This window comes from Meriones unguiculatus, chromosome 18 (assembly GCF_030254825.1).
Source record: "Meriones unguiculatus strain TT.TT164.6M chromosome 18, Bangor_MerUng_6.1, whole genome shotgun sequence".
In the NCBI taxonomy this organism is placed as follows: domain Eukaryota; kingdom Metazoa; phylum Chordata; class Mammalia; order Rodentia; family Muridae; genus Meriones; species Meriones unguiculatus.
The window spans coordinates 17110637-17124824 of record NC_083365.1 but is presented as its reverse complement, the minus strand read 5'-3'; the positions used below and the strand labels follow the sequence as shown (position 1 = coordinate 17124824).

The 14188-nt window shown below is 42.2% G+C and overlaps 1 long non-coding RNA gene across 1 annotated transcript in view; it reads right to left on the bottom strand.

Annotated features, from left to right (window-relative positions):
• Window positions 1–428: 428 nt before the first annotated feature.
• LOC132648942 (uncharacterized) overlaps window positions 429–14188 on the bottom strand; it is a 33208-nt gene continuing 19448 nt past the window's right edge. Inside the window, exon 3 of the long non-coding RNA XR_009587340.1 lies at window positions 429–523. This is a non-coding gene — a long non-coding RNA (uncharacterized LOC132648942). The remainder of the gene's footprint in view (window positions 524–14188) is intronic.

Sequence of the window (14188 nt, the reverse complement as noted above, 5' to 3'; positions counted from 1 at the left end):
TTTAATCAGTCTGTTACTATACCATGTTGAAGTTTATTCTGTAGGGGCAACATATAGTGGCATCCTTGGGTCAATTTTCATCTGAGAGGTAGAAGATAAAGGCATTAGGGCAAGCTAACAGGGGTTGAAATAGAATTTCTGTCTTGGGCTTTCACAGGCAGAACATTTCTAAAGAGAGACCGAGAAAAGGGGAAAGAAGATCTTTAAAGACAAATGTTGAAGTTTGAAAGAACTGATAAAAACAGCCCCTCCCCTCTGCTTTCATATGCCAAAGTGCTAAGCTTCCGGGAAATAAGAAACAGGCAGGGAAAGATCAAAATATTAAATTTATTACATACTAAACTGTGATAGGTGGGTCTGTTTGTAATAACTAAAGACAACGAATAATATTTTACAGAGTGGTAGGCACACTTACTTTCCATCTCCCAAGTCGCTGGACAATGACAGACACTGCTCTTCGGGGTCTGCCCTCATGATTTGAAGGAAAGGAATTGATGGTGGGCTTTCTTCAGGTATAAGGAGCCTAGAGGGGAATGAGAAAGGAAGGCAGAAGCAAACTTAAGTCTCCTTGTCACTCATCAGCGTTTACTCTTCTGCCCCTCCTACCCTGGAGGAGTATGAAGAATTCCTCACTAACCGCATGAGTGCTCTTCCGTATCTGTTTGATGATGGAGTCTGGGAAAGCAATAGCAACAGAGAAAAGGCAAGGTTGTGTGGCCACAGGTAGAGAGGAGGCCGAAACATTCAGCAGGAATTAGCATGGTCCACTCTGCTTACCAGGAGCAGAGGTGAGCAATGGGAGCCCTGATAGTGAGGGTGCGCTGGTGGGAGGGGCTTTCTCTCTTCTGATTGTTCTTGCCTCTCAGTGATGTAGCAAGTGAGATCGTCAGCCGTGAGCGAAAAGAGCAGAATAGGTCTGAAGGGACGGAAGGCATGCAATAATTTTCCTAAAGAGTGGGAAAGTAAATGGACTAGAGAGAATAAGAAATTGGCTAGGCTGTGTTGAGGACCCCAGGTGAGGTCTGTGAATATAAATTTAAAGTGGGTCTGGGCAGCAAAGTGACAGTGTTTCCTCCTGGCTATACCCTATGCCAATGCCAGAGGAGAAGTAGTAGAAGATCCCATATAACTAAGGCTGTGTTTTTGCCAAGTGGGGCTAATAGAGAGAGAAAAGGAAGGAGATTTAGTTTGGTGCAAGGGAGGGCTGGCCTGTAGGATTTAGTGAAAAAGAACATAAATGAGAAGATAGATATTCCACATAGTAAAATGAGCTATGAGAAGTGAGCTAGAGTTCCTGATGGAATTTGTTGAAAATACCGGAAGAAACATGTTAGCATAATGTTTTTTTGTTCTTTGAAATAGGGTCTCATGTAGCCCAGGCTAGCCTCAAGCTCCATATGTAGCTGTGGATGACCTGCAGCTCCTGACTTCTTGGTGTGTGCCACAATGCTCAGTGTTATCTACTGCAAGAGACTGAACCCAGGACCTAGTCGTAGCTTCCTTGGCAAACACCGTATTGCCTGAGCTTCACAAACCCTGTTGGCATATTTGAACTTGAAATCTGGAGATGGTGAAGTCTAGAATTCAGCTGCAACAGTGAGCAGATGAAGCTGATGGATCAAAGACATTGTTCTAAGTCAGACCAGTTTACAAAAACTCTTTTAAGAACAGCGGCGCAGATCATCAGTTTCCGCGAATCATGCAGGGTCAGAAAAGGATTGCTAGAGAGATGGGCAAGAAACAGCTGGATCTAAGTTATAAGCCTCACCAGGTTCAAGGTATCTGAGAACAAAAGGTGGAGAAGCCATCACAGATAATAAAAAGAGAGCCAATCACCACTTCTTGGGATGTTGTATGGCACTATATGAGAGACAGTGAGTAGCAAGGAAAGCAGAGGAAACACAGGTTACGATGAGATAATGATGAGTATTCTGAAAAATGGCTAAGAATATAGAAGGTTTTGTCACAGCGGGGCAGCTACAGAGAGCAAAGTACAGAATTGAGAGCATTTGTTGCCTTCTTGTTGCTTAGATAGAGGAAAAGTAGGCAGTGTTCTACAGCAAGAGTGCTCATCATATCCTATAGGAATCTGGAATGTTCTTTCAGTATGCTGAGCTATCCTTTACCCATATTTACAGAACCCCTTGGGTATTCTAGCTTCCTTAGTCTATTAGATGTAACATACTATGTTGCAAAATTGTTATATAATCCTCCAAGCTTCCAGTTTTGTTGAATTCTTTAAGTTAGCTTGGAGCACAGTAGAAAAAAATATTAGCATCCTCATCTTTCCACTCAAAAGCAAATCTAACACCTCTCTTAAATTAATTTTCCATAATCCAGGACTGGAGAGATAGCTAAATAACCCCACACATAAAAAGCCAATCATTTTATGACACCCACGAGGTGGAGACAGGTGGACCATGGGGGCTTGCCAGTTGGCCAGCCCGGCCTAAATGGTAAGCTCCAAGTTCACTGGAAAAGCCTGTCTCAGGGTTTTCAGAAACAAAGGTGGACGGTCCTGAAGAAAAACTCCCAAGATTGCCCTTGGCCCCCACATATAATTTAACACACATGTACTCATCTGCACACACACATACATAAACACACACACACACTTTCCATAATCTTCTAACTAAAAAAATCTCTCACAATATTTTACACACATGCACCTACAAACAAACCTGGGTGTGCACACACTTGCAGGATACACACATAAAATTTCTCATAATCCTTGATCCAAGTCTTAACAATATTTAAATTATCTTCACGACTATCTTATATCTTCATAGCACACAATTTTCTGTTACACTGTTTTATCCAACACTGCCTTTACAGAGAGACCTAATAGTCGGTGGGTGTGGAAAGTATGAGTGAAAAAGCCGTAGGCGTGCTGAGAGTCAGAGAGTCTGCATTCTGGACCCGTCTTGCTGCCTGCTACATCAGCGACCTTGAGCAAGTCACTTAACTTCTAATATTTTCATCTGTGGCTAGTTATAATAAACAGCCTATCTCCCTAATGGCTGCTGCAGTTGTCAAAAGTGTGAAAACTAGAAACAGCTTTGAAAATGCCTTGAAAGCTGCTTGCAAGTTAATTCAAAAATTGAATTTTTTTTTCAAAAATTGCAATCCATAGCAAGACAATTTGATAATTTGCAGGAAGCACTCCATTATCTTTTGGCTCAGATATATCTGGAAATGCAAAGGCTATGGGGGACTCACACAGTAATTGAGTTCTCCCTGTCTGCTGTCCTTAGCATCAAAGTAGACCCAGGGACTGTGTGCGGCTTCAAGTCTAAATTCAGCCAAATTCTTCCATGACTTCATAGCACACCCAAATGCCTAATACCTCTAACGTATTCCTGGTGTTACACGCTGTCTCTCCTTCAGCTTTGCTTTTAGAGGAGGAGATTAGTGTATGTGGCTAGGGTTTGAATCTCCATGTTTCATTCTCACAGCCCTATGAATTACACATTTCCTAATTTGTCCTACAGTCAGAAATGTAGCATTTCCCTCTTAAAAGTTATGAGGTCAGAACAAGATTATGGATAAGGTATACTGTTAGACATATAAGGGTACTTGGCCTGTTCCAATCAATGATTGTAGGCATTAAATCAATCCAATCAATGGTTGTAGGCATTAAAATTTTTCACAACAATGAGGATCACAGATAAAATAGAAAACAGAGACAGAGAATCAACAGATTCAAAAGACTGTTTTGGGGGAAAGGTTAAAAAAAAATCTATGGGAAAATCAGCCAAGAAAATATTCAAGGATGAACACATAAGAAATAAGGAATGAAAGGGGCTGTACCTGCAGGTACAAAGCAGATTACAGTAAATAAGAGACTACTGGGACACGTAATGCCAAGAAGCACATTTAAATTAAACACACACACACACACACACACACACACACACACACACATTTCCGTATTTAAAAAAGTATGACTTACCAAATTTGGAGAGAAAAAGAAAGTACGAACATTTTCTGAGATGGTAACTGGGAAGGAAGCAAGTTGATAGGTTTAAGAGGTTATCTGCTTTGGTCTCTAGGTAGCGACCATTGGTTGAGATAAACAGATTAGTGTCCAAATATAGCTAAGAAACAAGACTGGTAAGATAAGAGAGTACATTATATAATAGCAGTTATGAGACTTCAAATACACTCAAAATTACTGCTTATGTTGCAGTAATACATACTGCCCTAGATTTATTATCTCCTATGTGTGGAGGAATTTTAATTCAGAACATAGCTGTTCTGGCAAGAGATCACATCCAAAGACCTTCTAGGTCTGTGTGATCCAGCTGGAATACATACACACCTTTAATCCAGGAGACCGAGGCAAGCAGATCTCTGAGTTCAAGGCAAGGCCAACCTAAAGCAAGTTTTAGGTAAAGAAAAGCTTAGGTCCAGGCATGGTGGTACCAGCCCTTAGTCCCAAACAATGAAGGTAAAGTTAGTTTGTAGAAGGAAGCACCCATGTTTGACAGTGATGTCTAACTGAATGGCAGAAAAAGTGATGAATCAGAGAAGAGTTGACAGAATAGGAAATTCCCAACTCTCATCAGAAGAGAGAGGTGAGGAAGGGGCAAGGCAGAGAGGAAGGAGACAGTTTTACCAGGACAGTAACAGAAAGACAGGTTGCAGAGAGAGAGAACAAGCTACTCACAGGTGAAGACAGAACAAGCAAGAGAATGAGAAGAAGCCAGAAGATTAGAGCAGATTGCTAGAGTTAGTTTGAGGCCAAGAAGAGCAATTCTAAGGCCAAGAGAAAAGCCAGATTGAATAAGTCAGCTGGGAGAGGAGTTTGAGCCAGAACAGCTGAGTTGCACCAGTGAGCCCAGGGCTCAGTAAGAAGTAAAGGTGAGCTTATTAAGCAGTAATAAGTTTTCAGAGGCTGAAAACATTCTAGGAGTAGGTTAGATTGTACAGAGGCTAGAAGCTTCTGGGACTAGGCCTGAGTTAGCAGAAGGAGGCAGTAATCCCCTGAGACAGCAACTGAATCAAGAGAATAAAAGTTTCTTTTACATCTATGAAAATATCATAACCAAATGCAACAGGGCAAGAACAGGTTTATTTCAGTTACAGGCTATAGTCCACCACTGAGGGAAAATTGGGACAGGAACTCAAGGCAGGATCTTAAAAGCAGGCCAGCTTGCTTTTCCACAGTTACCTCTGGTCAAGGAACTCACTGTACAGCCAAAGTACAGCAGGCCCCATGGAGGACGCTGCTTGGTCGCTGGTTCACTGGGAGGGTTGTCCTCAGCTAGGTTTCTTACACAGTTCAGGACCCCTGCCTAAGGATGGCGCTACTCACAGAGAGCTGCGTTCTTCTAGGCCAATTAAGAATCAAGAATTGCACCTACTAACACTCTCCCCCTTCTTCCCCATCACAGACACATTCACAGGCCATTATGTTCCTTTGTTGAGAATCGGATGACCCTAGGCTGTAAGGTCAAGTTGACAATTGAAGCTAAGATGTGTACAAGGAATTTACATTAAACAGAGCAGAATATTTTTCTGTGAGGAAAAAAAAAATGGAAAGAAGGCAGAAGGGCGGAGAAGTAGGAGGGAGGGAGAGAGAAAGAGAGACAAACAGAGCCAGAGACTGAAAGAATTTATGTTCGAGGATTCAAATGTTCAGTGCTATAAATACATCCATTCTCCCCAGATGACTTATAAATGCAATGACTTCTCACATAAATCCTTTGAAGATTGTTAATAGCAATTGACAAAGTTGCGTTTAAACCGCAGAAGGTTGAATGTCTATGCCCCTAAGGCAGAATAGTAAGGGAAAGAGACTGGAAAAAGTCATGGCTCCATGCCAAGGCTTTAACACTTAAGTACTTGGCCTTGGTACAGGTGTAGCAAATAGACCCACTGAGTAGAATACAGAGCACAGAACGGAGTTTAAGGCAGATGCCCACACACGCAGGAGCCTGATGCATGACAGAGTTGAGACTCTTATTATGTAATAAGCACTAATTTGGTGGCACACTTCCTACAGATAGCCTTGTTCACCTCCTCTCCCAAGTCCGTACCTCACAGTCCTAATCCCCACCTGTGACTTCACTTGGAAATCCAGCCTCTGAAGAGGTAACAGAGGTTAAGAAAGTCACAAAGGAAGGCTATTGATTGAATGGGGCCTGAAGAGGAAGTGACATCAGAGAGTTCTTAGCAGCAGCTGCTTTGGGAGGCTGACCACAGTCCAGGAAGAGAGGCACCCCTAGAAGGCAGCCCAGTGCCACTTTGGATTTTCCAGCCTCCAGAACGACGAGTTGTGTTGTTATCTATCTGGTGCGGTTATTGCTATGCTCAACGTGGGCAGGTTCACAAACTCTTGGTCCTCCACTTGACCAAACAAACCGACAAAACCTTGAGGTTCCCATACTCACATAAAAACTGTTACCACATTACACACAGAAGCATGCAAATAAAACTTGAAAACTTTTAGTAGAGAACATAAAATAGCTTAAGATTTTAGTATCAGAAATGATTCCTTAAACATGATGAAAAATTTAATCATAGAAGAAAATAGTGGTGTTTGAACTGCATTAAAATTTAACAGTGTGGCAGTATGCACCTGTAATTCCAGAACTCGGAAGGCAGAGACAAAAGGTCCAAGGCTAGAGTGAATTGCTGACTGAGTTCCAGCCCAGCCCAAACAGCATAGTGAGCCCTGTCTCGCGTGAATAAATAAATAAGCAAACAAATGAAGTCGATAAAATATATATTAAAGCATCATAAGGCATCGTAAGAAATTATTACATGGAAATCTTAGAAAAGGTTAGTATCTGAATATGGTTGTAATTTGTTTTATTTACTGACAAGTAAAAGATAAAATAATCTCAGAGGAAAGACAGCCAAAAAAAAAAAAAAATCCAACTCCCAAACAAATACAGATGGTAAACAACGGCTTGCAAGGATGTTAAGGCCTGTGAGGATGCAGAGAAATGCAAACAACTCGGTGATGCCCCCTTCCACGCTGTAGACACTCTGGTCAGCAATACAAAACACTGGTGTGGCCGAGCATTTACATACGACTCTCATATACATCTCTACAGATACCTTAGAAAGGGAGTTAGCCGAAGGCTGTAAAATAGATGGGGGATCTCTCTGGAGACTGCTCTCTTGTACATAATTTGGAGAAACTGTTGCTTGCATATGTCAGAGACACGGTAGAAGTATGTACAGGCCATATTATCAATGTCCCTAAACAAAGCTGAGTTGTAGTCGTAGCATATGGAAATAGATGAACTGTAGCTATATACACATATTAGTTTTTTTAAAAAAAAAAAAAAGCTCAAATCATATTGAAAGAAAAAGATTCAATCATAAAAAATCTCTATTTATGTAATATTTTAAAACATGTAAACTTGTTAATGCTTCCTTATGAGTTCTTACATATGTAACAACAATCAGATAACGGAAAAGAACAACAGGCAGGAGAAGAAAGGAAAATTCAATTATGGACACAGAGCTGTGGACACAAGCTCTTGCTACCCCATTTTCATCTTTCTAAAGAAGCATGCTGTTACATGAGAGTTGGCTTTATTTTTCTTTATGCTATAATTATAAAATATGCATACATGTAAACATTAGAATACATATGTAAGTATTTTTTGTGTTGCATTCATTGCTTTTTTCATGTACACGATGCATGCAAAACCAAAAGCAAAATAAAAAATGAAGTGGACTTCAAATCAGCATATAAATTTTCCAATAAAAGCTTTGACAGTTGATGTTCAGACCTTGTATTTCTTTCTCATGCTTAGAATTCACCCTATCATTTGCCCTCAACAAAATAACCTCCCAAAACTCTGTGTGGGAATGCACACACTTAAACAAATCCTCAAACATACAGAGAGATGGCAGCCAGAATCTCACCTTTCCTTTCCCTTTTTCAGCAGAGAGGGGCACCAAAGCTAGCCTTAAAGAGAAGCATCTAAGTTTACTTCTTGATCTAAGATGGGGAGGGCTAGGAAACTTCCTGAGCCCAGAAGGAGCTGTGTGAAGAGCCTGGGGAATGTCAGTCTGCCAGGAATGCATGCTAGAGCTGACCTTCAGAGAGAGCAGGACAGGCATATCAAATGCACACACATCTTTCTGAGAGCACTCCTTCCCTTCCACATTGCTAAAAACGGAATCAGCCACAAAGGGAGTGTGACTGTGAATGGTAATTTGTGCAAAGCTTGTCAAGGGTAACATTTAGCCAGAAACAGCCTGGGATCAAAATATTATTTTTAAGATGAAATGGAATTGCATCCAGCAGCCTAGAGAGCTGAAAGGGGTAGCCAAGCCCATGCCATTGAGACTTTGCCTTTCACCCCAAGCCCACCCTGAGCCTACACAAAGGCTACCCAGGGCTTCCCAGTAGCTCACCACAGAACGGCTGGGACATGGGCAGGGTAAGCAGGAGCTCACTCTTACTAATAAAACTGTCATTCCTGAATAGAAATCCAAGAGATCTGGGTGGATCTGGACAGACAATCTCATAGTAGAAAGCCTATGCCATCAAAGAAAACCTCCAGTGCCAAAAGTGGGTAACATTTTGTTGAGGACATCAGCCAAAGGGGTTGCTTGGAAACCTCCAAACATCACAGACTGTTGCCAAGGCTGTTGGTTACTCTCTACACCTGATGGGGAGACCTAAGTGTCTTTAGTGATTTCATCTGTGAAGCCATTTCATTCTTTCCACTTGTTTACTTATTTTTTTTCTAGAATTAAGACTACATGGGAACAAGTCAAGTTACATTTCAGCCCTTGACAAACAAACAAAAATAAAAAAGGTAAACAAAATTTGGAAAACACTATTTGATTTGATGTGCATGCCCTTCGCCCACAGTTCCTGTACCTCTATTACTATATAGACCTCACTTCAGATGTTTTGAATTAGAGGGACTAGAAAACAAGTATCCTGCCCATCAGCTGCAGTAACATGTTGATTCTAGCAACCATGAAGCTTCTAAAAGCAAGCGTTCTTTTCTTTTCCCAAGTTCACAAGGGATAAGTTCACAAGAAGGAGAGAAAGTGAATATGGAAATTAAGACCAAGAGAAAGAGACAGATGAAAACATGCTGAAGAACAAGTGGAGGAGGAGAGTGAAGCACCAAGAGAAACCAGGACAAACAGAGAGCAGAAATGCACGGCCAAAGAACTAAGCCAGTTCCTGCAAGGCTTGGAGTACTGCCTGCTCTCCTGAGTACAAGCACCAGGTCAAGGGCTTTCCCTGATAATTGTTTTTGCATTCTCTTCCCTACGGAAAACACATAGGTTAGGCAGTAATCTGAGTGTTGGACCTGTACTCCTCTGATTAAGATGTAGACCCTGAGTAGAAAGGGCAGGGAACTGTGTCCCAGGCTACAAGGCCCTCTTTTGCCCTTGACCTTGTGTGTAAAGTTCAGAATGGTACAACACAGGCTCCTTAGAACCACAGCTTGCTGTAGCTGGGTAAAGCCAAAAGCATTGATCCCTGTGGGTTAGGTCATCTAAATCACATGCACGTATAGCCGCCCACACACACATACTACTTAAACTTCAGCAGTTAATCATGTTGTGCATTATCGCATCTTCCACAGCACAGTAAAGGTGAGAGTGTTTTCAGGTCAGTGGCGCTGTACCCTTGATAACTTTCTGTGAGAGCACTGTCCCTTCCAGTCACGTGCTGGTGCCCCGTCTCCTAGAGTCACAAGCCCTGAATGACAATCGCACTCCTTCTCCGTGCTCTGAGGACACTCAGAAAGGGAGTTTGTTCTTTATTTGCTTAATAACAACAAACAAGAGAGTTCATTTCCAAAGCGCAAGGACAGAGAGCTGGCCAGCCTGCCTGCCCTGCCGGTTCCACTTTGCTATTCGATAAGCCTTATTGCAGATTGGCAGAGTCACTGGGGGACAGTGATGGGCACTGCCCGGTGGTTTTATTTCATACCCTACCACCGCTTGTCTGTTATCCTGTTTGCGCCACCAAAATGTTTCTCTTAATGTTTAAAGTTTCATCGTAAATAACAGCAACAACACAAGAAAAGATGAATGACGCTGTTGCTATAGGACACTGGTAGGGAGAGGGGAATGACTATCCACAGCTGGGAATCTAGTGTTTGTCTGACACTAAGCTAGTTGCCAGAAAATTATTAAAACACGATTAAATGCCTATTTTGGCATAGTAACAGGCTCTGCTTGTAGCCGAGTACTAGGTCTCAAGTCCTTTTTTGCCAGTTGGTTTACTCTTCATTACAAAACCCCTTTCAAACCTACAGATGTTGGAGAAACTTAAATAGTGATTAACTAAGGTCTTCCGCTGGCTAGTGGAGGAGCAGGGATTCAGCTGGAACCCTGGCTGATGGTCAGAAGCATGGACCTTTCTCTCTCCCATCCGATACTCTGCTCTGAACAGACCAGCGTGGTCTACACAGGAAGTTCCAGGCTTGCCAGAGTTACTTGGTCAGAGCCTGTCTTGGGACAAACCCAAAGACCCTCTGTAGGGTTGCTCTGACAGTCCTGGAACCCGTCCAGCGGGTTGGATATGGGGTATGGCCAGTGTTTGGCAGCCTCACAGCTGATTTAATAAAAAGGCTAGGCTGCTGGTGCATTACTGGCTTCCATGAGCTGACCAATGGCCCCTCAGCTCCGAGTTTCCTCATCCTAAAGCCTAATTAATAGGAATGGCCTTCAAGGAGCTGCTTTGAGAATTAGGCGAAATGATATCAGCTTGCTTAGAACAGTGCTTTTGGCTCATTGTGACAAAGTCCGGAAGTGTCACTGTTACTAGGAAAGCTTGCTGGTGGATATGGCACCTCACACCTATAATCCCAGCACTGGAGAGGTTGAGGTAGGAGGACTGGTGTTAGAATCAGCTACGGCTAAGGCTGCCTCAAAAGCAGAAAAAAACAACAAAAGAAAACAAAAGCACCACAAAACCAAGGTTTGCAATTAACAAATATAATCGGCTATGACTGTGTCCTTTCTCTCTGTTTTACTCATTTTTCTATATGTGCCTTTTATTGAGAATCCACTCAGTTCCAAAACCAAAACAGGCTCACATCACAAGGACTTGAGTTAGTTTCTTATGCCCCAGCCCCCTTGAAAAGATACGTGGCAGAATCATTTCCTCTGCTTCCGGCAGGGATGCACAGTCATCTACGTGAGAACCCGCACGGCAATAGTGAGTGCTGTCCCCACCACAAACTATCACCAGGAAGTCATAAAGACCTTTATAAAACTATTTGGGTGTGGCTCTTCTTTTATAGGTGGGCACAATCTTCCTGCAACTGGAGGTCTGTAGATAAACTGTAAGAAACATCTCAGAGCTTCTGGAATAGTTTTCGTAATTGTGACTCCTGAATGTGAATGTGGTCTGAAAAGACAATTAAAACAAAAGAAAGCAACAAAAATCTTATAGCTTCATAGGGTGTCTTTCTTTTCCTTTCTCTTCTTTTCTTTTCTTTTCTTCTTTTGTTTCCTTCCTTCCTTCCTACCTTCCTTTCTTTCTCTACTTACTTCTCATTCTTTCAGTCGTCAATTCTGGAGAATCTGCTATGTGCAAGAATTCTTGTCGTGGTAGTGGAGTGTTGAAAATATCTTAATATGCTCATCTTTAATACTGACCACTTACTAATTCTATTTCTTTTTCTTTTTTTTTTTTTTTCAAAAAAAAAATGACAAGAAACAGAACAATCCTACTCAAAACAGCTTAAGCAAAATAAGAAAATTATTGAGACTTGTATATAAAACTTGCAGGATAGTGCCTAGCTTCAAACGGGAAAATGTCTAGGACCAAGTGGTCTCACCACAACCCACTTCCTGCCCATGCTTATGCCCCTCCAAAAATAGCTCTAAAATCTCCAACAGCCTGCAGTTTACCTCTTCATAGTCTATGTACTTCTTGGAAGATACCCTGGACAAAGGCAAGCCTTGAGATTTTTTTTTTCTGTTTGTTGTGTTTGCTTGCCTCAAATCATGTACCCTTTCTAACTCACTGGACCCAGAACATTGCCTGTTGGAGAAGGTTAATGCATAGAGGAAACTCAAGATGTAAAACCCAGAATGATGTAAAGCCATGCTTTTGAAGGCTACATCTTACTCTCCAGTCTCCCCCTTGATCTTTCTACTTCTGCCTTTTGTGAGGTGAGAGGCAAGCAGCTCCTCTCTGATGTACCTTCCTTCTGCCAAGATGTTCTGAATTTCCTCAGGCCCTTGGCAACAGAGCTAACCATGGACGGAGGCTTCTAAAACTGAGCTGGGAATAAATTCTTTACCCTCCCGTTGTTTGTTTGAGCATCTTGTCTCCATGGTAAAAGTGATGTAGCATAACCAAGGAAAGACAATGGGTGTTTATTATGCCGGGACATCACAGAGAGAGTATCCTAAATGTTGTTCATCCCTAAATGTTTTAGTTGGAGTCAATGCCACATAAAACTAACAGATACTAACAATGAAAAACATGATATAACTTCCCTTCAAGCTTGGTTAGCCCTGGAACTAAGCTCAGGGATATAAACAGCAGCCAGGTGGAAACCCCCAGCTGTCCTTCCTATCTCACAGAGGCTGGCTGTCCTATGCACCCTCCTCCTTCTCATCATCTGGTCTTTTTCTAGCCATAGGCACAGGGCCATCCCCCAGGTCAATCTGGAAGGTACCAACACATGCCAAAACCAGAATTCAAGCAAAGGTTGGTTTGATGTGATGGTCAGTGTTCATCCCACTGTGGTATTTTGTCAAGGTCTTATACCCAAATGGTTTCCTCCATAAAAGATGTAATACAATTGTATCAAGAAGACCAGTGAAGTGTGACATCATAGGTCAGTGCTAGCTTTCTGGATTTGGGATGAGAGTCTTACCTACTTATGAAGTGTAAGTCATCAGCCTTCCCAGGCCTCAGTTTCCATTTCTATAAGGTACATGGCAATATTATAATGTTTCATGAAATGCTCAGTGGAAAGTGCCTGGCACATTTTCTGGCTACATGAATCGTAGCCACTACCTCTCATCTTGCCTTTCCCCCTCTTTTTCTTTTCCAGTTATGCTAAGTTGGAATGCAATAAGTACCAGGAAAAACACAGTAAGTAAGGGCTTACAGGTGACTCCAACCTGCCCCACAGGCCAGAGGCACTACAGAAGAGCTATGCATATGCCTAAGACAAAGCTGTAAGCTTAGCTAAGGTACTCTGTAACTGGGCTGTGCAGTTCTCAAGCGATGGAAGAAGAAAAGAAGGAGGGAGGGAAGAAGAACAAATACAGGCTAAGCAGACAGAATACAGGCCATGACTTTCGAGATAGCAACGTTAGACTCTGGGTTACTGAAAACTATTTTACATTTTTAATGGAGCTTAATCCAACTTTTGGTTTCGGAAAGTTAATGGGTAAACTGCACACTGAGAGGTTAGATGGCAGTTGTATATCAGAAGGGTTGAAGGAGAATAAAGGAATGAGGCACCTCTTGTCCCAAGGTTAGTAACGGAATATGAGATATTTTGAAATGCTATTTGGGGGCAAATGGTAATAAACTTGGCCTCGGGTTCTATTTAGGATGCCATCAGGACATGCAGGCAGAGTCAGGCCAGATCCATATCGGTTATAGGAAAAGTCAATAAAATATTACGTCATTTCCCAACTTCTTGAATGCTCTCTTTTTAAGCAAGAGGAAGAATAATTTTAGAATAATATATGGTTATGGCCATTTCTACTTAGCACATTCATACACACTGGGGTCACACTGTCGGTCTGAGCTGTCGTCACTCTCAGCCAGAAGTTAGAAGAAGCCGCCTTCCAGCTGCTTTAGGGCAGAGCCAAGCAGTGTATGTGATTCCAGCCCTCCAGCCCGACCACCTACTGAGTACAGGCGCTTTTGCCTATAGTGAAGACCACACACCCAAGCCTTGTAACTCAACAATCTTGTCAATTTCTTGACCACAGGTGATCCTGGGTGACAGGTGAGCCTGCTCATCATTCTGGGAGCTTCCTTAACAAGTTGATTGAAGCTGGTTCTTTGTGATTCCTCTAATACAGTGGTTCTCAACGTGTGGGTTTTGAATGCCCTCCTCCCCCGCAGTCACATTACTGGTTCATAACAGTAGCAAAATTACAGTTATGAAGTAGCAACGAAAAATAAGTTTATGGTTGGGGGAGGAGTCACCACAACATGAGGAACTGTATTAAAGGGTTGCAGCATTAGAAGGCGTGAGAACCACTG